Source organism: Notolabrus celidotus, chromosome 7 (assembly GCF_009762535.1).
Source record: "Notolabrus celidotus isolate fNotCel1 chromosome 7, fNotCel1.pri, whole genome shotgun sequence".
NCBI lineage: Eukaryota > Metazoa > Chordata > Actinopteri > Labriformes > Labridae > Notolabrus > Notolabrus celidotus.
This window is the reverse complement of record NC_048278.1, coordinates 31,169,828-31,196,567: the sequence shown is the minus strand read 5'-3', so window position 1 is coordinate 31,196,567 and position 26,740 is coordinate 31,169,828. Positions and strand designations below refer to the sequence as shown.

At 40.6% G+C, this 26,740-nt stretch overlaps 1 protein-coding gene across 2 annotated transcripts in view; it reads left to right on the top strand.

Annotated features, from left to right (window-relative positions):
• The first annotated feature begins 2,777 nt into the window (after positions 1-2,777).
• elfn1b (extracellular leucine-rich repeat and fibronectin type III domain containing 1b) overlaps positions 2,778-26,740 on the top strand; it is a 201,049-nt gene continuing 177,086 nt past the window's right edge. For both annotated transcript variants that reach the window (XM_034686910.1, XM_034686909.1), the window contains exon 1: positions 2,778-3,122. The gene's annotated coding sequence lies outside the window, so the exon portion shown is untranslated. The remainder of the gene's footprint in view (positions 3,123-26,740) is intronic.

The window sequence follows — 26,740 nt, the reverse complement described above, 5'->3', positions numbered from 1 at the left end:
CTCATTTTTCTCCTCTATCAGTGTTTACACTTACAGTCAATGTTTTAAAGATGTCACAGCAGAATCTTTTATTAATAGCAACACTTTAAGGAGCAGAGCAGCTTGCAACTGCATGTCAGTGTGCTTCTTGAAAGTTAAAGACATTATAAAGGCGTCAATAGCGGACAAATCTTCAAATGAATAGAAGAATGGGAGTGAATTTTGTCATCCTGGAAGATTAAGTGTACTATAAAAAAGTTAATGATCCTAATTAAAGTGGTTACGTCCCATAAAGCCTGATTCAATCAGCTCTCATCCAAACCCTTGAAGTGGGCCGGAAGAAATCTTCAAATGTTAAATCGGCCTTAAGAAGCTGTGTACTCTCTTGTAAGACGGGCTGATGCAGGAGATTTTTAAATGTATCACTGATGTGATATTTGACAGCTTTTGAGGCGGATGATGAGAAGTCTCCTGCAGAGTCTGCACTGCAGAGCACCAGTGAACCATAACCATTTCTTTTTCCTCACTTAATAGAGTGAAGTTAAAACTTGTCACACCTCTAAAGCTTATTCAGGTAAAACAGTTTGTTACAGGAAAAGTCCCTCTCTGAATAAACAGCTAACAATTTCAATGTGAGTCCAGAAGACGCTGTTTTCCAGACAGGTCCCATAAACTGCTGCTCCGGAGAGCCCTGACTCTACTCTGACAAAATCTCCTGGGAGGATGAAAATGATTGCAAATGGGTTAAAAATCTTCAGGTGTGAACTCAGCAGAGAAACCTCTGGTGTAAATGGATTATTAAACAGGCAGGAGGATGTCCAGCAGGCTTTGAAAGATTTACTGCCAGCTGCACCTGTGTGTGATGTTGTTTGTTGTTAAAACACTCTCAGGTGGGTTAAGCGTCCCTTAGACAAATAAAGATACGATGCTAAAAATAATGTCACGTATGACTTCACCAAAAACTGGAAAGATACTTCACATGCAGTGGAGATCATGGTGTATGAACTGTTTTGAGAAGAAACATAGGATATGGAGCCGTAGCAGCGAATTAAACACTTTAACAATAAAAATGAGAAATATATTTGGATTATAAAGTTTGAATTGTTTGAAAGATAAGGAGAAATGTATATATCCAATTCAACAAAACAATTAACTTGTTATTTTTATTTTTAGGGCTGTCAGCTTTAATGCATTGATTGTGACCCGATAAATGTTTTTAACCACATGGTATTTTGTCCCTTTCGACACTGTAGTTTGGCCACAGCAGTGCCCTTTAGCTTGTCATGATCACACACCGTTGTTGCACTAAAAAACTCCCAGACGGCTCAGGTGAGAAGTCAAAAGGTATATGCACTCTTTGTCAAACACAACTAAACCATCACCAAAGAACTTTGTGTTTGTTCTACCACCGACGAGCTATGCATACGATGCAGCTAATCACACTGATGTCTGCAGGAACTGGCATCACAAAAGATGGCAGAGCACTATTTTGGAGTGTACGAATCGCCACAGACATCAATCGAAGAAGTTGACTACAGGGCTTAAGGAATGGGTGGTAACTGACTGCAGGCCAGTCAACATGGAGAACCAGAGTTGGCATGTATTGCTTTATATTGTACATAAAAACTGATTATTAAACACAATTTGCCCTATTTCTAATCAATAAAAATGTAGAAATGTTGCATATACTATATCTAAACAACTTGGATATCTTAATTCTAAAATATGACGTTCATAAAGTCTCTTATTCTCCTCTATCTCTCTTTCCAGACCCAACTCGGTCGAGGCAGATGGCTGTCTAACATGAGTCTGGTTCTGCTCAAGGTTTCTGCCTGTTAAAAGGAAGTTTTTCCTCGCCACTGTAACTAGCTAAATATTGCGTGGTGCAATGCTCATGGTGGATTATGGTGGGGTAAGACTGAGTCTTACCTTGTCTTGAAGTTGGGTCTCTGTGATTTGGCAGTATACAAATAAAGATTGATTGATAAAGTAAGCTTTAACATAAACGTCAGTTCATGATTTGAGTTGAATCATGTATTTGAGTTAAGGTTCAAATAAGTTGACATTATTTATAAAGTTAACCATTTACATAAATGCTTACACAAGTTATCATTTGCGTATTTATAATGTTAGAATCATTTCTACAGCATTTGTTGGACCTAATATGCTCAATGAACTTCTGTGGTTTTCAGTACGTTCACCTGGAGCTTGGTCATCCTAGCCTCTGATAAAACTCATCTTAAAACCCATTTTTATTCCTTGGCTTTCTTCCTGGATGAGACTCTGCTCCTGTTTTAGTGTTTTATGGTTTATTTTTATTTATTGTTTTATTGTTTTTATTGTTTTATTATCCTGTGTTTTAATTGCTTTTATGCCTTCGTTGTTTGTCTATTTATGTACAGCACTCTGTTCCGGCTGAGGTCGTTTTAAAGTGCTTTTTAATAAAGTTGAGTTGAGTTGAGATTGGTCAGCTCTGTGACGTGATTGTGTGAGAAGGAAGTGTTGATGTTATGCAGATCGAGTCTGGCTGCAGTAAAGTGCTCTCAATCCTGCTATTTTTTGTTAAGAGAGTGACCCAACCACCACACATTGAACCCTCACGTTACAATAATATGTTCACGTCTATTGTTCCTTATTATGTTGTAGAAAAAGAAAAAAGATCCTTAATTTCCTAAAGATTAAATATTTTTTGGCCGAAACTGGAACAAGAAAATTTAGATTAAGAAAAAAAGTGCAGATTTGCCCTTTAATCTCTTGGAGGTAGGCAGATGAACGAGTGACACCTGTGGCGTGGGAGGGGCCTTAACTGAGTAAACACACCAAACTGGAGGAGCACAGAGAGGAGAGAAAAGAAAGGTCTGAAAAATGTGGATATTTAAAGGATTATAAAGTTTTGGCTTTGAAAGAAACACAGAGAAGAAAACACAAAAGTTTACCTCAGAGTAAAAACATTTCAAAATGTGAGAGACATTTAAAAGCAGAACCAGCAGGACTTCCTTTCAGCATGCTCCTGTGCAGAGTGCAGATTTCCTGCGAGGCTGTGATTGACTCTTTTTATATCTTCACCTTTTTTGCACCTGGATTAAACCCACAGCGTCTTTGGTTTACTGGATACTTCTGCTTTCCCAGAGGAACCATCAACAGTAAGTCTCCTCCTCTCTTGGCTTCTCTCTGATTGTTCGGCCTCTCATTTACTGATTTGTTTGTACTCTTTGTGCCGTCAGCCTAAGTCATTACAAAATAAGAATAGCTTTTTTGGTTATTCTCCAGATTATTCCAACAAAAGGTGACTTTCATTTCTTGCATCTGTCCATTAATCATTTAAATAATGAGATGTGTATTCAGATGGGGTTCCTTCAAGTGCTAAATAGTGTCTGTACTTATGCTTCACATTATAAGGGGTCCCACAGCTTTGCTCCACCATCACACTGCTAACTCTCACTTGCTATAGGCATTATTGTGCACTCGACAATGAATCAAGCACTTACTCCTGTTCAAATCCACATAGATTTGGTTACTAAGCTTCCACCTTCCTCCACCAGTGTCTGGTGATTTCATATATTCATTATTTAACAGATGCTTAAAGGTATCTCTTTCTTTCACTTGTCAGCGGGGTTGTACCACAGTGGGACTTTTTGTTCTCCGTGTACAAAAGAGAACCTTTTTTTTTTGCAAAGCCTTTATCAAGAATGACATCTATTTTTAATGAGGACTTCTTAGAACTGCTAACCTTCAGAGTGAGAGCATAATTGATACAAAGCAGACTTTATTGGCTTCTGTGTGCAGGTAACTGATCAGGAAGCAGTTGGCCTCGCTCGAACCATCAGGCACACACACACGCACACACACACACACACACACACACACACACACACACACACACACACACACACACACACCTCCTCAGGTGAATATGTATGAGGGTCGGTGCTTCCTGGTAGGATGACAGGCTGTTTTCAACCCCCTTTGATCTGTCTGCCTTACCCTGTACAACACCCCCCCACAAACACACACAAACAAACACACTGTCCCTTTGAACCCGGGCCAAGACGGCGGGTCAGGAGCACGCGGTGTCCACACAAAACAGGAAACGGAGCTCAGTCATTGTGGAAAACAGCATTAGCAAACTCCCGCTTTCATGTTTTAAGAGAGGGAGACAGAGAGGAAGGAGATGGACACAGAGAGGCAGAGATACAGAGGAAGAGGAGCAGAGGACAATGAGGAAGACTACCAGCTGAAAAGAGTGTGATATCTGTCAAGCCTTTCTAGTACTGTTACAGAGCTTCTTTGTTGAGCGCTGACAGTAAATGCAGCTAAGTATATTTTGTATGTGCGCATATCTTGAGTGTGCACATAACTGTGAGTGTGTGAGTACTTTTTACTCGTGTGTGTGCGTGTGTCTGTTGAATAGGCTTCTTGTCATTGACCTAAAAACAGTGCGAGAGCCTGCCAGTGTCGCTTAAATCCTCTTTTCTTCTCCATTCCCCCGGTCTCTGTCTTCTTCCAGTCGACGCACACACTCGGCCTGTGTGCACATGCGTGTGCGTGTGTGTGTGTGTGTGTGTGCGTCAGTTGCTGTCTCTATTTAAACATCTTACAGACTCACAAATGGCGTTCCTGCCAACAGAGATGAGAGCGTACTGTTCACAAAGACTCTTACTCTCCCACTCTTCCCCTCTCTCTCCCACTCTCCGTCTTCAGTCCCTCCTTTATACTTTGAGGCACCCATGGGATATCATTAGCGTTATTACAGTATTGAGATAAATGAGTGCATGTACATCTCTATGAGTGTGTGTGTGTGTGTGTGTGCAATTACATGCATGTGTGTGTTAGCAGCATGATGGAGGAGGTGAGATGCTGCATGTCCAAACCCACCCTGTGAATGGCTGGGTCTAATTACAGAGAATGAGCGATTATAGAAGCCGCTTTCAGGATTTCAAGTGCTTTCTGCCATGCTTTTTGCAACTTCTCCTCTTTCCTCTATCATGTGTGTGTTTGCATGTCTTTTTAACACGCGGGGTAGAGCGAGATGCTGGTGTTTTATCAGCCAAATGAAGGCAGAGTGATGTTACATCACCAAATCTCTCCTTAAGGGGTGAGGGTTAAGCATAATTACGACGGCTGCTTTCATGTTTTCTCTCGCCTCTGCTAGTCTTTCGCTGCCACCGCTGGCCTTTCGTTCCATATCAAAGGAGACTTTGGTCCTCTGGGGGGGTGCGGGACCAGACACACATGACACAGATTAACACACACACACACACACACACACACACACACACACACACACACACACACACACACACACACACACACACACACACACACACACACACACACACACACACACACTGCAGACATGCACACTACATATACATTCATCAGGATTTTATTAACTTGATTTGCATCAGTTAGTTGTAATTTCAGCCTTACCCACATGCACACGAGGATTTCCCTTACATTCTAGTGCTGCATTATTAATTTAGAGATGTATTCATTCACGCGTTAGATAAACACAGATGTATCTAACTGCGTTCCAACTCGTTTCTATTTCAAAGTTTATATTGAATTTCCACGCTCCGCTTTTTTTTCTGTGTATCTTTCAAACTCTATATCCTCGAGTACATTTCATATAATGGAATTAGGCAAACTGTAAGTGTTCATATAGGCTGTAATCCTCCATATTCACACGTCTGCCATCCTTCCTCTGACGTCATGTTTAAGATGAGAATCTCTAAAGCTGTTTCCAAAAGGATCATTCCAAACTTCTGTTGCAGTACTCCAGAGGGACATCTGGTCACATGGTAAAGAATACATTTGATTACCTCAACGCTATCATAGAACAAAGTTAACTTTCAACTCATGGCTGTAGAATGTGATATGCATTGGGCAGGTGTGCTCTGTACATCCCTATAAAAGCTGTTCATGGCTTTAAGAGCGTGAAGCCATGAAGCATGTCTCTTTTGGCTGTGTTGTTTCTTTGGCGAGTGTTTTCTGTGTTTGTTCATTTTTGGACTTGCATGGTTGTTGCAGCTTTTTCACTGTCAATGCAGTTTTTTCATCTTTTGCATCCTGTTTCTTTTAATATGCAGCACGTTGCTGCTGATGCATGTGTTATGGCCTTTTTGCATGTGTTTACAAATGTGCATAATTTCTGAATTTGCAGCATGTTTCTCCCGACGTAGATAGCTTGGGCTGTTGCAGATTGGTTAGCCTTGTCGGTCCTGGTCTTTCTTTGATTAAATAGTGCTAATATTGGTGTTATTATGAAACTATTAAATGATAAGGATAAGGATAAATATTATTGTCCCCTGAGAGAAATTTGTACGGTACCATCCAAGGCTGCGTTCAGAGTTCATACGTCCATCAGACTGTTACACATCAAAGGAAGACACAGAAAATACCTGCCAGTCCATACCGTCACATCCACTCAAGTCAGTGTCAATGTCAGTGACTAGCATATATTGCACTTTCATAAATATTGCACCTGATCCTTTTGAAGAATTAAGTATCGCACATTAAGTATTGCACCAAGGGGTCCTCTTTGCACAGGAGTAAAGCAGAGCATGTCCTCTTAGGACACAGGAAGTGTACACCATTTCCTCATCTATCGTACCTTTAGCTTCTTATGTGTCATCTTTGTAATAGAGAATCTTTGACCCATCTGCTGACCTTTCCAAAGTTGAAAAGTTTATTCAGTACTGGAGGTTAGTCGTCAGTTTGTCAGGCATGTCAAAGATGTTTCCCCAAAATCAGGGACACATTTGACACATTTTAGAGACATCCAGAGTGTTTGAAGCTCCCAGCAATGTTTTTGTGTGCTTAGATAAAGTACTGAATGTATGTTCTTTGGCTATTTTAAATCGCCCACCTACAGCTTATAGCCAACTGATACTGTGCTCCGTTAAACCCACACCCTTCAATTTGCAGGCAAGACACTCTTAACTTTAGACACCAATATCTCTTCAGTCCCTGAACAGATTTTCAGCATTTAAACTGCATCTGAAATGCCCACCTCCCTGTGCCTTTCTGCAATTCAAACTCTGAAGATAGTCCATGCCGATCGCTTACACTTGAAGTGAACTTATTACTCTTGGTGCCCAATTGGAGCTAACTTAAGGGCACACGAACACACCATTTAATCCCTTAACATGTTTGCTGTGGTGGTTTTGGTTTTATGGAAGGACTAAAAAAAGACACCACCCTCCACGCTCTTTTAAAATGCTGAGTATCTCTCTCACCACAGCCCCATGCAGGCAGCTTCAACACGCTGAGAAATCCAAAGCTTGACTGATCTGCCGTGCCTGGTTACAGTTGCTAAGCTGTGTTTGGACAGTTGCTGGTCAGGGGGAAGGACTCGGCGCAGGGTCCATTATAAATTTATGATTTTCTCAAGTCTTCTATTCTGAATTCAACCAAACAGCAGAGCTGGAACATAGTTCTAGTGGTCAGGCTGTCATTTCAATTTGCTCTGTCTTTATTTTTAAGTTAGCTTCATCATTACTGCAACAAACAATAGATGGGAATAAGGGTGACAGGCCTAACAGCTGCATGGTGACAGGAGTCAAAAGTAAATCAACTCTGCTTCATAGACTCTTTCTCACCTCCATATCCTCTTTGCACAGGATGTCAATCATCTGTAAGCCTGCACCAGTCAGCATCTCATTCTCCTTGTCACTTTGTCAGTCTTTGTAAGAGGAACAGTTCAAACTGCAGTGTTATTATTGTGCACATGTGTATGATGCTATATGTGTATACATACAGTGTGACCACATGTGTGCCTTTCATAGGACATACGTTCATTAAAGACCAATAGAAATGGCACAACTGATGACATCATGTGTACACTAAAAATGAGCTCAAAGTTCAGTTAAAGCAGATTAAAATGAAATAGCTCATTGTTTTAGAGTTTGCACTTGGTTCACCGTCCGAAAAATTAACATGGTAATATTGATTTTATTTAAGCTGCACCCTGCTTCTCTTTTTCTGTAGTCTCCTTTTTTTAAAAAAAAATCCCTAGCCTGCAATAATTGACATTTCCTAAAACAAATAAATAACTGCATACTACCATAGAATCACAGGCAGATATTAAGTTTATTAGCCAAGAAAATCCCATTTAAGTACATGTTTTACCACTTACATGATGTGCCATGAAGCAGGACAACTCAAATCTGACCAGTTTATAAGATATGTTTGTTATGAAAAATGTTTGTCATGAACACAGAGGATGTAACCCACATAACTTCTTTAAAGAAACACATTTCATCTTTGCAGCAGCTCTGAAAACTTCAAAACACACATAAGTTGTTGTCTGAATATTTGGCTTTAGGCTGTGAGTCTAGCGACCAAATTCCACCAGATCCGTCTCTGATCCATCACGGCACCGGATCTGATAGGTTTCTATTCTAGTCAATCTGTTAACTCCCACTGGATCCGCTCCGTTGCTTTCCTACTGTGTCTCTGATCCGGCAGGTTGGAACGCAACGGATCAGCTACGTAAGGCTTCTACTTTTGCTGGATACCGGAGAACGACGCGTCAATTAGCACAGAGCAGATGGAGCGGGACAGGAAGTCAGGCACCAAAACAAAATTGAAACATCCGGTTAATTTTCAGGATAAAACACTCAATAATCGTTGATTCAGTGATTGCCATGGGAAAACCTCGGCCACATGACTCCAGCTATCCTGCGGCCCTGCTCCATGCTGCGTTCCAAAAACCCAACCGGTGGGTGTTGGCGGACGAGCCGGACAGCAGCGGTTTGGAGATGGACCGGTGTGTAACACCCAGAGACACAGGGAAAACTGCTTTAAAAAAGACGATGTGTCGTAATTTTGAAACCTGACCCCCTTCTTGTGCTGTTTGGAGTTTCTGATCAGACTCTCCAGTTAGATAAAAGTCAGCAGCAACTGCTGTACTATGGACTCATAATAGCTAAAAAACTCATCTTAAAGCTGCTGTGAGGAACTACTGGTTTGTATCGGTTCTGGGGCCCCCTTGCGGACTAAGTGATACCTCTTATCTCTCATCCTGTACATGCAAAATTTGTATCTTCAGACAATAACCTCATCCTGTTGTGTTTAACATACAGATTTATCACACTGTGTGATTATTTGCAATGAAAATAGACATAACAGGGTGTTTCTAAAGCGAGATGTCAATCATCTGTGCGGACACCTACTCCCTCAGAGCGGTTTCAGACATTAAAAATGACAACAGAGAAGCTATCAGTGTTGTTGTGGATGGTCTTGTTTGCTTTTGAGGGTTCATAAAGAGGCATCGGTATCAGTTTCAGTCAGTTTCTCAGTCAGTTAAAAACTCCTCATAGTGCCTTTAATGTTTTGGAAAAAAGCAGAGGCTCCACCTGTCAAAGTATGGTTAGAAGAAATGGTAAAACTCTCTCATATGGAGAGAATTTGGTTCTCACTTTCAAATAATCTAGGGCAATATGGCAAGACTTGGGTTCCCCTTCTTCAATATATTCAATATATCGAAAAAACAAACTAAACTAATTACGATACAACATTAATGGCCTCCTTTGGAGTGGCAGGAAGTAAAGTCCCGACAGGGTGGGTGGGTGGGTGGTTTTAGTACTCATAATCATCGGCCCCAAATCCCTCACCACAACCACCAACAACTTCAACCTCCCCATCGACAATGCTTCCCTCACTCCGTCCTCACATGTTCACAACCTCGGTATCATTTTGTACTCCCATCTCACTCTGGAACAGCACATCAAGCACATCACCAAAACCGCCTTCTTCCACCTTAAAAATATCGCCCGTCTCTGTCCATCTCTCTCCTTTTCCACCGCTGAAACCCTGATCCACGCCATTATTACTTCCAGACTCGACTACTGTAACAGCATCTTCTATGGCCTTCCTTCAAAACAACTCAACAAACTACAATATATCCAGAACTCTGCCGCCCGCCTGCTCTCCCACACCCGCTCCCGTGACCATATCACCCCTGTCCTCCAAAACCCCCACTGGCTCCCTATCAAACAGCGCATACATTTCAAAAACCTCCTTCTCACCCACAAAGCCCTCCATAACCAGGCCCCCTCTTACCTCACCGACCTGCTCCATCACCACACCCCCTCCCGTAACCTCCGATCCTCCAACGCCCACCTCCTCTCCCTACCACCTGACACCAAGCACCGAACCTTGGGGGACAGAGCTTTCTTTGTCGCCGCCCCCACCCTCTGGGACGCCTTACCACTTAACATTCGAAACTGCCCCAACCTGTCCACCTTCAAATCACTCACCAAAACCCACCTATCTATAAAACTGCTTTTAACGTATGATTGCTTTTAAATGTATTTTATTCATGTTTTTATTATTCTGTTGTTATATATGATGTTTTTATACTTTGTGCAGCGTCTTTGAGTTTTCAGAAAAGCGCTTTATAAATAAAATGCATTATTATTATTATTATTATTTTTCCTCTATGTTGTTGTTGTTGTTGTTGTTTATTTTTATTTCAGTGTTACTCACTACATCTGTTGACTTGTATGTTTTTTTTTTTCTTCATTTAACTGAAAAGAAGGAAAATATCTGTAACATTGAATGTTTTAGTATTGCTACCTCAATAAAAAAAACATTTAAACAAAAAAGATGGTGTGTGAGATGGTTTTAACATTCCTTAAAATAATAAACAGGAAATGTAAATAATATTTGTTCATTAAACTCCTTCAAATGTTCAGAAGAGTTGGCTTCATCAGAACTGCTGATTCTTTAACCAATGGCAGCACGAGCCTTGCTGAATGCACGCCAGGTGCCGTTAATCTGACTTTAGCTGACTTTACGGCACACAGAGCTCGACAAGCCTCGATACCTCTCGGACCTTGCCGTTATGTAAGGTTATGTTAACACCTTTGAGGGAGACCATTTTTTTTGTCCTGCGTGTTTGTCTTTTTATTCAAATAGATTTAGAAAAATGACTTCTTTTTTTCTATGTGTGAAAACATATGTGGTGCGTTACAAACATTTGACCTTAAGATCATAACAAGACAGTGTAATAAATGCACAAATAGCACAAAATGTTTAGTGGAAGCACATTGAAAACTCTGTCGTGGAAAAACTTATGTTTCATGTCTACATGCTTTTTGAATGAATAATACATAGCACATACAGTATGTGGTTGTTATTTGTGTATGTCCACATTGGATGCATACAGTTGCACATGTATAATGCATTCAGTGTATAACGTTAATATAGCTTCATGTGTGCAGAAGACAAACTGTATGTGTGTGCATTTGTCAGACTTCCATATTAGTGTTCAGATTTCTTTGGTGGCTCCTTACACTTGATAACAGTTGTTATCCAGTTAGTCAGTGTATTTGATGACACATTTCACTCATAATGAATCAGATCACAGGCTGTTAAAATGATATTGTAGCCCCTCCAGTGTCCCTACTCATTGAGGTCACTTAGACAAAGTTTAATTCAGGACACACAAATACAATGGGAAGAGACAAAGACAGAGAACAGCGGCTGCATCCTTTTGAATCTAAAATTAATTTTGAGGATTAAAAAACACTCACATGAGACATCCACCGTGAAACATTTGAACAGCATTTGTGGAGGTATCTGTGTTTCCAGAGTCCGTTTTATTGTTTTCTGTCTCTGTGTTTCTTGTTTCCGCAGAAAACTGGCCAAAGGAAGTAAAATATCCTGATGTGATGTGACAGCACATCAACATGTTCTCTGTGTAGCTACAAAAGCGTCTGAAAGTGGAACATTTCTTAGCAATCTGGGACATCAACAATAAGCATTATTTCATGGTGTCTGTTGTCATAAAAGAGGAAATGCTTCTGACTCAAAACATTGCAGTGATTTTCAACAAACATACCATGGCGGACAAGAGGGGGATTTTTATTTATAGCTGTGATACACTACAATCCAGATCACAAGCAATAGATGGCACATTTAGATGAGACTTTGGAAACTTTTGGTCTGCTGATTTGATAAAGTCCTTTCTGCATGTATGACTGCATGTAACGCCTGACTTCCACCAGATCTGTGTCCCGTCCATCTCTGCTCTGCTGCAGTTTGGCTCCGTGCTCTCGTCCATAAACACCAACAGGCCGAATTTTCAGATCACAACATGGAGCTGCACCGTTGGACAGCTGGAGTCACGAGACCAAGGATTTCCCATGGTGATTACTGAATCAATGTTTTTCTGCTTCCTTGATGACTCTCTCTTCATCCATGTTGCCTTTTTGGCCTCTGTAAACCTCTAACCTGTTGTCTCTAGGCCTGGCTGCACTCATCATGACATTTTTGTTGCTGTAGCTAATTAAAATACGATCTGGCGTCAACAAGGAGTGTTTAATTCTGAAAACTGACTGGATGTTTTAATTTTGATTCGGTGCCTGACTACCTGTCTGGCTTAAATCTTGTGTTGTAGTCTTGCATATCTGCTGTGGAGGGTAATGTAATGTAAACACATTGACTAGAAAGGAAACCTATCAGCTCAAATGCCGTGATGGACCAAACACAGATCTGGTGGAATTTCCTCTTTCTTTTGGTTTTGGGAATAAATGTTTGACTTGTTACGTTCTCTCTGAAGGAAAAGGGAAAAACAGCAGAACATATTATGTTCCTTAAAGATAAAAAAGTTAAAAGAAAAGTTAAATTTGGCATGGGTTTTACTAGAACTTGCCAGACTTTTATGGAGACTGTCTGGCATGAAAACACAAGTTGCACTAATGCAGAAGTTACAACCTTCAGAGGACACATTCAAGACCGATAGCATCACAGCAACACGACCAGCCTGTCCCATTTCAAAGGCTTCTTTAAGTCCGTCTTTCTTTTCCTTCATGGCCCAACGTATCCCCAGATTTATTGAACACTAATTCAAACAAAGTGTCAGACTCTCAAGTGACATAACTGTTAAACACAAAAAGAGCCCGAAAAAAGTTAAATCATCTTTAATTAAATAAAATTAAATAAAATTTTTGCCTATAATGGACAGGACAGCTGACGAGAGACAGCAAATGTGGGGAGAAGAGAGTGGGGGAGGACATGCAGTAAATGGTTGAGGCTGGAATTGAACCTGCGACCTCTGCAACGAGGACTATAGCCTCTGAATATGGGGCGCAATTAGACTGCTAGGCCAATGGCGCCCCCCTTTGCTGACATTTTTAACTAGGAGTGACCATATTTGGATGATAGGGCGGACACACATTGTACAAAATAAGTAATGTGCTTCATTGACAAGGACTTGAAACTAGCATTTGAGTGCTAAGCCCATAAGAGTGATTGAAAAAGGCTCACTGAGCTAATACGATGATTGAAAAGTAGTTTTTTCTCCATCTGGTCAACATCGTCAGATAACCTGTTCAGCCGTTACATGGAAAACAGGTGTAAGACACCTTGGTATTGGCTTCCCTTTTGAAAAGCGGACTATGTCCACTTCTTACACACACTGTCTTTGGTAGGAAAACATCCCAAAACAGGACCTAAAAGCCTCGCAAAGACTGGTTCATTCAGCTGAACATAAAGTAAGCTGTGGTGTGCAGCGCCTGAAGGTTATTTACACCAAGCACAGCAAAAACAAGGCTATGAGAATCATTAAGGGTCCCAGTGACCTGGATAATGGCCTTTTTTTTCTCCTGCTGGCTGAAAGAAGACACCAGAAACACCAGACCAGCAGAGAGAGGACCGGGAAGAGTGTTTGCCCTCAGGCCACCAGGATCCTAAATGAGGTCACTGGCCAAATGCAACCCTCTATGTAACTCCTATTAATGTGTGAATTGACATGACAAGATCACACGTCAGCATGATTATATCTATATAAATCACCTAGTGTATCGAGCTGATGTAGCCATGATGACATCACACTTTGATTCGTGGAGTATCCTTTTTAAATGCCTCTGATATGGCCGTTCTGTAGACGCCATCTTGGTTTTCTTCGGGCCAGGAGTCACTATATTTGGACAAGGGGTTAGATACACATGCTGTGCTTTGACCTTGGTTCACAGGCCTCAGTGGATGTGAGTTGTTGTTAGGAGGTAGACATCCCTTAAAGCACATTGTATCATCTGTTCAAACCAAAAGGGACTATAATTGAGACAAAATTAGATTTTTGTTGTATTGAAGGTCACATCACCAGAGGTTGAAGTCAAAACCTTCGTAAGTTTGGCTCATACTGTAATCTGTATCCGTACAATTTAACATTTTTAAAAATCAGCTTGGTTGCCCTCTGCTGGTCATTGGCTACAATGTAGGTTTAAGGCAGTGTTTTTGTTTATTCCTTATATCAAGTCAATGGTATTAAGTTGTTTGATGAATAAACGTTACTGTTTCAACCTCATCTAGTCCTCCTCAGTGCTAGTTTGTCATGTTTTGAGGTGAAACATTGTATGATATATCCATCCATCCATTATCTTGACCGCTTATCCCGTTAGGGGGGGTCACGGGGGGCTGGAGCCTATCCCAGCTGGCTTCAGGCGGAAGGCAGGGTACACCCTGGACAGGTCGCCAACCTATCACAGGGCTAACACAGAGAAACAGACAACCATTCACGCACACACTCACACCTACGGGCAATTGAGAGTGACCAATTAACCTGGTGAGCATGTTTTTGGACTGTGGGAGGAAGCCGGAGTACCCGGAGAACATGCAAACTCCACACAGAAAGGCACCTGCCCGACCGGGGATTTGAACCAGGAACCTTCTAGCTGTGAGGCAACAGCGCTACCCACTGCACCACCATGCAGCCCTGTATGATATATTTGTAGTGAAAATAAGTGGTGTTGATTCCATATTCTGCTCTCTGTCTCAGTAGTAGTTGTAGTACTTGTAGTAAAAGCTTCCGTATTAGTAGCAGTAGAAGTATAAAGCCTGGTTCATACTTCTGCGTTAACAGTAGTGGCCGACAAGAGCATGTGCATGACATACTTGTCCGTCGATGTGTCCGTGTAGCTCTGCAGTACTTTGCTGAAACACTTGAGGGCAGCGTTGTCTCTGTGTTAGTAAGGTCGCCTGTTTCCTGTCCTGCTACATTTCTGCTTTCTTTTTCACAATGATTCTGGACGTATTATATTAAGTTAGACTTGATACATGCTGTCGTTAATCATACAGAAATTGTTTTATTATATTACTCTAAATGCAATAAATACAATACAACATGCAATTTTGGCTTGTAGTTACATTTTGGAGGAGGTGCACGTCAGGCTATGCGTGTAGGCTTCTGCATTGCAAAAGAGCTATGCAGAACTACAGCGTAGGCTACAGCATTGATTAGATGTTACAGTATAAACAAGGCTTAAGTTTTAGCTTTACAGTCAAATCAAATCAAGCTTTGTTGTCATTTTGTTCATATCAGTGTAAAAACAAAACAGACTCGCTCTGTCTTTGGTAAAAGTGCTTTTAATCTCTTTGCTCCCTCTTCTTGGTTTGAGCTTCAAGGTCACCTTAAACTGGATTGTTTAATTCGATTGGAGGATTTTAAAACTAGGATAAAGGATGATCTGATCATATGTTTTGTCCTGTTCTATTTTGTGAAACTTTTAATGCTGCTGTCTTGGCCAGGACTCCCTTGTAAAAGAGACTTTGTATCTCAATGGGACTATTACTAGTAAAATAAAGGTTAAAATAATAATAATAATTTTCCAGGAGATCCTTGGTAGAATATAGTACTACAAAAATATGGCAGTAAAAATACAGTATAAAAAAATATATTTAAATATATGTCAGAAACACAGCATATACACACTCTCATCCACCACTGTTCACTGGTAAAGGTCATAGACCGTATAACACATGGACCTAGTTTCAGTTATGTCACAATTGGTTTTCTGAGTGGAGTTTTGAAGTCAGGCGCCAAATCTGCCTTTGGTGTTTTACACCATCTGCATGGAACTCCATTCAAAGCACTGTAAAAATGAATGCATTTGTTTCTTTTAGTCATTTTAAATCATTAGTTTTAAACTTTTTAACCTCTGATTGCACCTGTTTTAATTGACTTTGTGTTAACATTATTTTCAATTGTTTTAACATTACCTTTAAATTGTTGTCTGTTTTTAATTGATCATCATTATTTTAAGGTTTTATCTTTTGTTTGCTTATCGTGCAATTTAATGTTTTTTTATACGCTCGACGTCATTGTAAATGAGGGCTTCGCTCTCAAGGATTTTCGAGTATAAATACAGACAATTAAGTAATTAATTAATTAATATCGCAAATGCTGACTCAACCTAACTTTTGGTTGACCTAGCAAAATGCAAAAAGGCGAAGCCAAGGCAGCTCTTTGGCCTACTAGCTGTCATCATGTCTAATTATTTGAACTCGTAACCCAAATATGTTCTAAACAAATGAGTTATATCCAAAATCAGCCTCCGTACAGTGTGTACAAACAAAAGAAAATAGACTGTCAGATCCATTAAGTTTTTTTTTTTCTACTAGACTGTAAAGTCTTAATTCAGCTGTAAAGAAGAGTGTTTTAATGTGGCTGTTAATTGGGTCCCTTGGGTTTTTGGACCCAGACCCTAGTGGACACCAGAGGAACTGCAGTTAATTTTCAACACAGGAGGTTGCTGCTTCATTAAGTCCAGTTTGATGATTACATGGTGTTTGGTATTGCTTGTTGGAGAAAAGATAAGGGACACTTAAACTGATTACATCTTGTATTGATTCTACCTACATCTATTACATGAATCTATGCATCCTTGTGGGATAATGTCTAACCAACAATAAAAGAAAATCATCAGACCTCTTCTAAACACACCTAAATAAAACATATGTGCTGAGATACACTCAACATGTGTTTGATAAGGATTATATGTTGCATAGATGGCTTCCACTGATTCACTTTAGCAAGAAAGCACACAGACACAAAAAGAGGTCTTTGAGTTTCTTCAATTTTGGAGATTTTACTTCATAACATTAAAGTCTAAATAGTGTTTTAAAAACTTCTCTTTCCTTTAAGGGAGAATGTTTCAAATAATAAATGCTATATTGATTTATAATGTATTATTTTCTGGCCTGAAAGTGGTCAAGCAGTCTTTGATTGCTTTCCCAGAGCTCTATTAATTCTTCTCTTCTCTCGTTTAATGGGAGAATGTGTTTAAATAAAGATGTCTGCATTACATTTGAATGAAAATCCAATGCAGACATTGTAACAATATGACTTCATGATGAGCAGCAGTACATTGCTTGTAATGCCAGACCTAATATTGATGATGCACTGAATTGCATTTATTTCTTTGGTTTCACCTGTTTTATGCTGCTATTCTTTAAGGATGCCATCCATGCTGCTATTGTTCGTACATATTTATCAAGGTGTAGTTTTGAAGTAGTTTTGTTTCACAGAGTTTAGTAATCAGAGTCTAAAGTTAGTTTTAGTGTCTTATATTTGCTGTCTTTGGACCAGGACTTGAGGACCTAATTGTATTCTTGTCATGCACCTTTATGTCCTGGAATGAGAGTAAAGCCTCCTTGAGTCCTCGAATCCAGTATGAACAGTGTTGTGTATAATGTAAGCCTACCTTGAATGCACTTTAAACTGCCGCGTTTCCACATTTGGCTCTGTTTCTTCCTCTTAAAATGTCTTTGAATTTAAATATATGCAAAAGGAGAGATGGTTTTCTTCTTCTTCTTCTTCTTCTTCTTGTAGTGGTGTAAGCTAGTAAAACAGCTAAGAGGTGCACTGCTTTACACTGTAAATTTGGGTGTAACGATAAGAAGGGAAAATGGGAAAGAAGGTTTCAGAGTTTCCACAAATGTTACATCACAATATGTTTTTCTTAGAGTTGAAAAACTCCTGCTAGCTTAATTAAGCTTCCAGTACTCAAGATGTCAGTCCTGGCTGTTTCGGTGATGCCAATAGTCAACTGTAGCACCACAGGACAGAGAACGCTGAGAGCAGCTAACCCTCACTGAGAGGCGTCTTTGTTAAAAATACAGAGGTAGTGAAAGTGGTGTATCTGTTTAGAGAAAAGCCAGACAAGCTCATGTTGTTTTAATAAAGAAGTCAGACACTAATTGGTCTTTTTCCATCATGTCGAGAGCAGCTGTGACCTGATTTCAAGCCGTGCACAGTGGAAGTAGTTCCCCACAGAACAGCAGGACGTGGAAAAAAAAGGAAACGTGGTTACCTCACTGAAGAGTTGTTGGAGGTGTACGGCCTCTCACCTGCAGGTCTGCAGCTAACAGCTCGCTGTGGCTGATCTCTGTCGCTCCACTACGCACCTTCATTTTAAGCTTATCCACTGTCAAACATAATGAACATGCTCTTGTTATGAAATATTTTGGATTAACAGTTGTTGTAAGGGATAACCTTTAAGTTTTCATTTGTGGCGGCTGTGACTCAGTAGTAAAATCGGTCCTCTCTCAATTGAAAGGTCGAGGGTTCAATCCCAGGTCCTGCTTTCTACATCCTGAAGTGTCGTTGGGCAAAACACTTAACCTTAAACTGCCCCTGGTGGCTGTGCCAGCACTGTGTGAATGGGAAGAGTTAATACTGATGGGCACTTTATATTGCAGCCTCTGCCATCAGTGCATGAATGTGATGTAAATGGGTGAATGTGACATGTAATGTAAAAGCTCTTCAAGTAATCAGAAGACCAGAGAGAGCGCCCTATAAACAGTCCATTACCATTTACTATACATTTGACTGCTTCATAATCAGAGTAACATGACATTTTACTATTTAAAGGGATAGTTCTGTTTTTTGAAGTGTGGTTGTGTGAGGTACTTGTCAATAGTAGGTGTATTTCCCTCAGGGGATCCCGGTCAGCTCAGCCCCTTGGTTGAGAAACCAGCCAGAACTATGTAGCTCATTTTTCAAGCTTTAACCCAGACACTGATGTTGGTGTAAGTATATGCTATATTTTGAAAAAAATGTCAACACTTTGAGTCAGAAAGCTACATTAGTTAAACTCGCAAATGCAACACAGACCTCTGCCTTGAACCATCCCTTCAAATATTAAAAGCAGCAGCAGTTTGTATTAGAGGTGATTTTACGCAGCCCAAAATATTGTGAAAATTTGACAGAGAGGCAGTTTCAATCGATTTTAGACACAAAGAGATTCTTTGATTACTTGCACAATCATTTGCTGTTAAACTATAAGGCTTATGCAATTTGAAATATGCCCGAGAATGTTCTTTTCTGCCCTAAACAAAGACGACTGCTATAAAAAGAGATGATGAATAACTATAAATATATTAAATGGCTCTTACTGAACAATGCTGAACAGGAATAGTATCACATTGTGTTTGTTGTCATAGAACTCAGAAAAATGTTTTAAAGCTCCTGTGAGGAACTTTTGGTTTGTGTTGATTTTGGCGCCCCCTGTGGACAAAGTGATACCTCTTATATTTTTACTGATGTTGCGTTGTACATAGTGTTTACTGACCGAAACTGTCACCCTGCTGTTTTTACATATCACCTACTGTTTATCTTTGTTGTGGAATATCTAAAAACAGCTGTTTCAGCAGTATGTCATTAATCCCTTCATCTGACACCGACACCACAGCAGCAGTTTAATGTATAAGTCACAACAATATAGATATTATTAGTCTTGTTGTTGATGTCTTTATTTGCTTTAGTCGGTCATATAGAGGCATCAGCATTTATGTTAGTCGATGATAACTAATAAAGACTCATGTAGCTTTAATGTGTTTGTGTGTTGTCTGCATTTTATTTTATGTTTTTAGTTCTTAACTGCAGTTGACCCCCCTTTGACCCCCTGACCCCTTTTTTCTTTGAACCCTGTAAAGTCATGACCAGGCAGTGTATTTGTCAGGAAGCAACCAATACAACTCAAATGACCTTTAGTGTAGTGCGTGTGTGCAGGAGGACAGGGGGGTTTCTCTGCTCTCACACAGTGACAGCGTCACCATGGATAAACCTCCTACATCTCAGCCTGTGGAAGGATCATCCAGGCTGTAGTGATGCAAAGTAACAAGTGGAACCTTTTTTATTTGTATTCAACTTGCAGATTTTTTTTGCAGCAATTAGAATTTTTTAAATCACATTTTGTCGTCATTTCTATAATTATCTATTTATGTCCTCTAACAAAGTACTTTTGCTATGCTTCACTGAGTAGCTTGTTGAAACCTGATTTTTCTTTAGGGTAGCTTTGCTGTAGCACATCTTAATTTAAAGTTAATTATGGCTTACAATTCTTTCAAGAAGTTTGAAGTGACAAATGTGTTATGTCTAGTTTTCAGATGTATCACTTATGTAAGTATTTATTATCAGATGTTGGACTTTTACTCCCAGGTCGAGTTACTTTAGCTTTCATGCATGTCAGGGAACTTAAAGTTTTGGTATGCATCATTGGGTCCCATCTTCCTACAGAGTCAGAGTATCCATCCAACTGGTTTTGCACATTGGAGCCAAGTACATTTAACTGTTTCATAAAATTGCTCTTTAATTGTATTCAAAGTTAAGGAAATTTAGATTTAATTGTCTCTCAAATGAGGTGAAGTGAGGTTAGCTTGGCAAATAAATAGCCTGTGAAATATCCCTCAGAGAGCAACTTTAAACTTTTACGCTGTCTGTGCATTTCAGAGCCTGTAGATTTGATCACCGAGTTTAATCAGTGTGTCTACATTTGAACTTTTATTTCATAAAAGTCTCCACTCCAACTTTATAATACTGAGAAAGTTTAATTTGTGTTGATTTTGGCACTGCAGTACCCCTGATCTCTTCGCTGATCCTGCCCTGGCCATACCAAAGTAATCAAGTCAGAGTTTGTTCATGTAGCACATTTACAACGACCAGGTTTGACCACAGTACTGTTTAAGCTTAAAAACACAATATCAAATACAGTAATAGGACAAATATGAGCATGATGGTGCAACAACTCAGACTAATATTATGGTGCCAGCCCATTTAAAGTTTTTAAAACAAGAAATAAGAACTTAAATTAAACTTGATCCTGTAACTAACAGAAAGCCGGTTAAAACAAGCCGTTACCTGTGATGATGTGATCCCGCCGTCTCCTCCCAGTCTGAAGACGAGCAGCAGAAAGTAGCATTCTGCCATGAAAAAACTCATCCTCCTGTCACTTACTTTGAACCTTTTCTTTGCAAAATGAAACTAGAGGCACTTTAGTGTGCGTTCGGTAAAATGCATTGTCTGACACTGACCTGCTGGCGATGGTTACAGATATTAAAGCAACTATAGAGAAATAATCAGTCCTGTCACTAATGGTCTTACTTGCCCTCCTAGGTCATAAAGAGGCATCAGTAAGAAGTAGCAGTCTGTTTCATCACAAGAGAAACTTCTCACAGTTCATTTAGGAGACAGGATTTATCTGTGTATTGTAGCTTTGCTGTAGTATTACAACTTGATATGATACGATACAATATCATACAATACATTAAACTATGAAACAGTACGATATAACATGATATATCATACTATACCATATGATTTGATACCATACAATAATGACACAGAACAATTTGATTTAATATGATTTTATAGGATACAACATAATACATTATGGTATAGTATAGTAAGGTACAATACCACATGATACGATATGGTATGATACCATACAATAATATACCATTTGATACCATACCATACGAATGATATAATACATTGCAATAAGATGCGATACGATGCGATAGGATACGGTACTAGAGCTGGGCGATATTGAAAAATATGTTATCATGATAACATTTTTCATATCAATCGATATCGATAATTAACACAACAAATATCAAATCATTATTTCATTTAAATTTTAAGGCAGATTGTTGGTCCTGAGAAATTAGAAGAAACCAGATGGTCTGTTAGCTTGTATCTGGGATTTAGTTCTCTGATGAGCATCCATCATTTCTGATGGTGCTAACACGAAGCAGGTCTTTAGTGTCATATGAGATTTTTTAGTTTGTAGATTTGTATTTTTCTCAGTTTGAGGTAATTTGCATAATTTGATTTAAATTTGCAACGGATATATATGAAATTGTATTCTGTTAATCAATTTAGTAGAGTATTGTTTTGCGTTTTGCACTCCCCTGATATTGTTTCCCACAGTACAGTGAATGCATCACGGCTATTCAGTGTTCAGCTTTACTCAAGCGGCAGCCTCCGGTCTCAAATTATGAAGCTCATGTGGAAGTGTTATAAACTGAAATTCATAGAAAATCTGCTTGAGGCTGGCTGCAGAAACACCGGAAACCACATAGACAGCAGAAATAAACATGTTTACAGCCTAGTTCAAAGCTACAGTAGCTAAATTCTTTATGGGCACAAATAAGGACATGACTGACTTGACTCCTGGTAGGGAACACATAGCTGTTGGCTAGGAGGCTCAAACTCTGCCCCTTTACGTCACACTCTGACTGGTTGAGTTCTGCATTTCCAATATGGCTGCCGCCGTCGATTGGCTTCAAAACAGCTCTTAGGAACAGATGGGTGACGTCACGGATACTACGTCCATATTTTATACAGTCTATGGTTGTACAACGGTTATAGTGGACATCCAGTGATTGGGGGTGTAATTATATGTTATATATATCAATTTTTTATCTAACATTCGTTATATTTATATTGAGAAAAATTCTATCAAGATAATAATTGTTATCGAATTATCGCCCAGCCCTATACGATACGATACAGTGCATACAAACTATTGTTCCCTTGGACTTTGTCCTGAACTTAAGAGATGCACAAACTCATTACGAACATTAAGACACAAACAACCATTTAAATATTAACAGAGGAAGACATACCAAAGACATCAAATTTCACATTAGACATGTTGCACAAGATCTGCACAAACAAATCCACTGTGGGAAGTAAAATTATTTTAAAATAAGCTCCCAACTCATTATCACCATGGCACCCCTGCATATTATAAAAATCGACCAACACCAAATTAACCATTTAATTCCATCAATAATAATATCATAGTGTGTAATATATTCACCCCCTGTGGAGGGATCATCAAACAGGTCAGGGCTGAGGTCAAAGGTCAGCGTCTAACGTGCTTCTGGAGCAGATGAAAATTATTTAGTAGGCTGATCGTGAACGTTTCAGCAGGATCTATTCAGTTCCTTTTATTCTATTGTCTTATACCCACAGAGACTTTATCCATTCACAGAAATCCCTCCCCTCTGTTATATTTCCTCCTTTTTCTCTTCCCTGACCTCATCTACAGCTCATCCCCCCTAATTCCTAATTACTCCGCTGTGCATTATGGGGGTCATGAGGGTACGGTTCACTCCAATGTCAGCCGTCACCTCCAGGCATATAACAGCAGATTACTGGCTTTATATATAGGCAATCTGTATATCCGCTAATGTGACATATGATGTAAGCCCGAGAATACACAAGCTTGGATTTGTGCTATCTAAAGTGCCAGACTTTGAACAGCAGCCATGTTGTTTTTTGATTGAGGGACATACTCACATTGGACTGTTATCATTCACTCATTTATCCCTCTTTCAAGTTCATGTTTTTTCATCAGCCTCCATGTCTGTGTGAGTGCATGTGTGCCTGTCTGTTCCTGCACTAAAGAGGCAGTTAATCTGACCATGTCTGCTGGCAGGACATCAGGTTGCCCCCATAGTGCATTTAGGCAAACAGCCAAGCTCAAATAACAGTGAACTGCTCATTCTGGTAGGTCTGTGCTGCCTCCAGGAGCACACACAGACCTGCTGGAGTGCAGAGAGAGAAACACCCGGGAACGTGGGTTCCAGTCACTCCAAATAATCACAGTACTCCTCTAATGCTTTGTAGGAGTTTTTTTTTATTCCCACAGAGAGCTTCCAACAGCCTGGATTTCATACAATTTCACCAAGAACTTTGCCAGTTTGCGCTTGATAGTGCAGCACTTATCAAGAGCTATCTCCCTCTCCAAAAATGGGAAAGCTGGATCTAATCTAAATGACTGTCTGCGGCGCGTGAAGTGCAATGTAACCCCTTTCTCTCCTCCAGCAGAACAGCTGGCCGCCGGTCGCTTCAGTTCAGAGGAGAGGGAGATTGAGGCACATATAGAAAGAGAGAGTGTAAACTGAATTCCAGCGAATTAATCACCGTCTGTTCCACACTGAGAGAGAGAGAGAGAGAGAGAGAGAGAGAGAGAGAGAGAGAGAGAGTCGAATAGAGAGAGAGAGGAAGAGGTACAGGAGGAGGAGGAGGAGGAGGAGAGGAGGGGGGAGCGGAGCGGAGCCTGACGCAGTGTGAGAGGCAGAAACTGAGAGCAGAGGAGCGACGGAGAACGAGGGAGACAGCGGTGAGGAGGCAGCTCATCACATCACGCGCCGTTTTGCATTCCTTAAAAAATCCTGACGCGCGTGAATCGCCGCATGCAACCGGCTGCTGCCGCCGCCGCCGCCGCTGCTGCTGCTGCTGCTGCCGTGACCGCCGAGCTTTTTCCCGGTCACTGCTCTTCACAGAGGAGCCGCAGAGGAGACACGTGCAAGCTGGAATCAAATCAGTGACAGAGACTTAAAAAAAAAACCCTCACCACATCAACACAGACTCAGATACTGGCAGAGGAGAGGAGAGGAGAGGAGCGTTTGGAGACCCTGCGAGGCGGAACCGAGTCTTCTCCCTCCCAACATCTGGATCAGGTAAAGTGGAAACATCTGGAGATTGCGCACAAAAGCATTTGGCTTCATTTCATGTGTGCGTGCAGTGTGATGGCTTGCTGGACTCGCATTGCGTAGGCAACTTTGCAATACGCCAACAGCTTGGGCATTCCTGCGGTTCTGAAAACAGCGGCTCTGACCCCATCTATGTGTGTGAGTGTGAGTGTGAGTGTGCTCGCGGGCGTTTGTGCTTGTGCGTGCGTGTGTGTGTGTGCAGTTGTGATAAATTAGGCGAATTTGCTTGTTGTCTATTCCCGGGCAGCCTTCCTTGTTTTATCTCTCTTCCCTGTGTGTCCGTTTGAAGCGCGGACGCAGAAACACAGATCCTGATTTGCATTATCTGCTCCTGGTGAATGTGTGCGGTGCCCCATCATCCCGTCCTCCAGTCTTTCTCACATTCAGCCGTGCAACTTTGATCCAGGACGTGTCTTTAATGGTTCATATTTGGCGCACATTTGGACTGGTCACTTGGCATTAAATGAGTTTATGTCCCGGGACAGTCTGTGGTGTCTGAGTGAGGGGATCGGCACGGTTTAGTCCTTTTATTACCCGCAGTCCGACGGGCTGAGTGTTTCAGCACCCTGGACAGCGACTCTGCACACTGTGGGCTGCAGGCACTGAAGCATCCAGCCCGCTGAATGGTAGCTTCTTGTGTATGTTCCTGTCAGTGTGTTTCTTATTTTAGACTTGACAAGTTTGTATAAAGAAACACTTCAATACAGTGAGCCTGCTTTGCTGCACAAACTGCACAAATATATCTTCATACCCTAAACTGGCAGAAGAAAGATGAATCCCTTTGAGAGGCTGAAGTTGAACCATGCATTGGATTTTTAAATGTTTATTTTCCCATGTTAGTCTTAGCATACAGATGAAGAATATTGCAGCACAAGTCGCTACTGTATGCAAAAGGTTAACCATGCACTGACAGGTGACAAATTAAAGGGGCACTCCAGCTCTTTACTGTTACATAACCATAAAGTTGGGGGAGTCACTAGAGACAGATTTATAGAAATGATAGTGTAAATTGAAGCAGCAGCTGCAGAGATATGATATCAGAACTGTTGGTCCCAATAGCACTGGGCTCTACGTGTTCTGTTTTGCAACTCAAAAGTATCAAAAGACATCATCACTGCTGTTTTTTTTACTTTGGAAACTTTCTTCACAGCTACAGAATACATTAAGCGCCTTCTTTTGAGACTTCTTGTGAAGAGTATAATGAACTTTAAGTCTTTAAGTGGAGCTCCTTCAAAGTAAAACCCTAGAAAATGAGCAGATGAATAATATTCAAAGCCACACAGGGCATGAGAGGTCAGTGTGTGGCTTAAAGATCACACAAAATGATATGAATCATATGTTACAGGCTTCACAGTCAACAGATCTCAACCCGATGTAACACCTATGAGAGATTTGTTGTGACATGTTGGATAGCAGTCTTCAGCACCACATCTGAACACCAAATGAAGGAATGTATTTTAAAAGGAAAGTGTTCCCCCCTCCAGTAGAGCACAAACTAGTCAAATGCAGCCATGTATTGCATGTGGTGGTTTATCACCACTTTGGCACAAGCGTATAAGCCTTTTTCACTTCAAATGTCTGTGCAAATCCAAAACAGTCCTGATGTTTGGTTTAAACCCAGTCGCCAACTGTGTACATGTGTGTGACAAAAAGTCGCTCAACCAGTTAAATTTTGGCTGCCTCCTGCCTACTGCCCCACTATCTGTTGTAACGGATGTTGTTGCCACTCTGTCCCATAGGGCATGGACTACTAACAGAGTTTTTCCACTGACTGACTCCAATTGTTGGCTGAGAGCCACAGAGGGAGAGAGTGGGAAAGGAGAGGAAGACAGACAGATTGAAAGAAAGACAGCGAGAGAGAGAGAGAGAGAGAGGGAGAGAGAGGGAGAGATAGAGAGAGAGAGAGGAGGGTCCTTCTCCTCACACCATGAATAGACATGAGGTGGTTCCACTAAAACCAAGCAGCTTCAATGACTCATTATGCGTTGGGGTGTGAGAAATGGTTGTCTCGGCTCTTTTCAAGGCCACAGATCGTCAGTCACAGGGAAGTCTTTAGTCGTCCTGGGAATTCATTGATAACTATCTTAGAGGTCGCTCATCTTGCTTTCATCCTGCATTAGTACTGCAGTGCTCGCTGCAGCAACACTTCTCTCCAGTCTCAAGAGTTTAAGAGCAGAGCGCTGTTGAT